Source organism: Pundamilia nyererei, unplaced genomic scaffold, assembly GCF_000239375.1.
Source record: "Pundamilia nyererei isolate P.nyererei 1_Seehausen unplaced genomic scaffold, PunNye1.0 scaffold00005, whole genome shotgun sequence".
NCBI classification, from domain to species: domain Eukaryota; kingdom Metazoa; phylum Chordata; class Actinopteri; order Cichliformes; family Cichlidae; genus Pundamilia; species Pundamilia nyererei.
The window spans coordinates 1,876,591-1,876,801 of NW_005187406.1; positions in this window are offsets into that span (position 1 = coordinate 1,876,591).

Genomic DNA, 211 nt, shown 5'->3' on the forward strand with positions numbered 1-211 from the left:
TGTACCTGCACATGTGATGTGACAATAAAAGTGATTTGATTTGATTTGAAATGCTGCTCCAAAACGTGTATGCTCCCCCACAGTATCGCAGATAGTCAGGAGGACTCAGGGTTGGTGATTTAGTGTTTCAGGTTCATGTTCCCATATGTTTCATCCAATGCAGTGACTTCCGGGGGGGGCCAAAGAAGCCAAACATCCCATATCCATATGT